The 452-nt window shown below is 36.3% G+C and overlaps 1 protein-coding gene across 2 annotated transcripts in view; it reads left to right on the forward strand.

Moving 5' to 3' along the window:
* The window catches only part of zbtb16a (zinc finger and BTB domain containing 16a), a 144,576-nt gene that overhangs the window by 18,601 nt on the left and 125,523 nt on the right, over positions 1–452 (forward strand). The window lies entirely within an intron of this gene.

The raw sequence follows: 452 nt of genomic DNA on the forward strand, positions 1-452 counted from the left end.
TTTAAAGCCTTGCCGGTTAAACGTTTTATTCGCGTGCTGTTCTAACGTGCTTATTCAGAGCGCATACACCCGAAGCGTGCGTACAAGACCGGTCAAACAGCACCTGATTACTTGGTTATCTTAATTATCATCTGATTGCGCTAATACTGTCAAAAACACACAAGGTTTACATATAAACACAGTTAATTATGTCTAAAGTGAAAGTAAACAGTTGAGAGAAAAACAGATGAGTGCAGCTCTTAAAGCGGCAGTACTAAACATGCTGCCGCTTGTCATTAAAGCGATAGTTCACCCAAAAATTTAAATTCTGTCATTATTATGACAGATGTTGTACCAAACATGTATTCATTTTTATTTATTCTTGTGCTGAACACAAAAGAAGATATTTTGAAGAATGTGGGTAACCAAACAGTTGCTGGTCCCCACTGACTTTATAGTAAAAAAATATGAAA

This window comes from Sinocyclocheilus rhinocerous, unplaced genomic scaffold (genome assembly GCF_001515625.1).
Source record: "Sinocyclocheilus rhinocerous isolate Xijiao unplaced genomic scaffold, SAMN03320098_v1.1 scaffold753, whole genome shotgun sequence".
NCBI classification, from domain to species: domain Eukaryota; kingdom Metazoa; phylum Chordata; class Actinopteri; order Cypriniformes; family Cyprinidae; genus Sinocyclocheilus; species Sinocyclocheilus rhinocerous.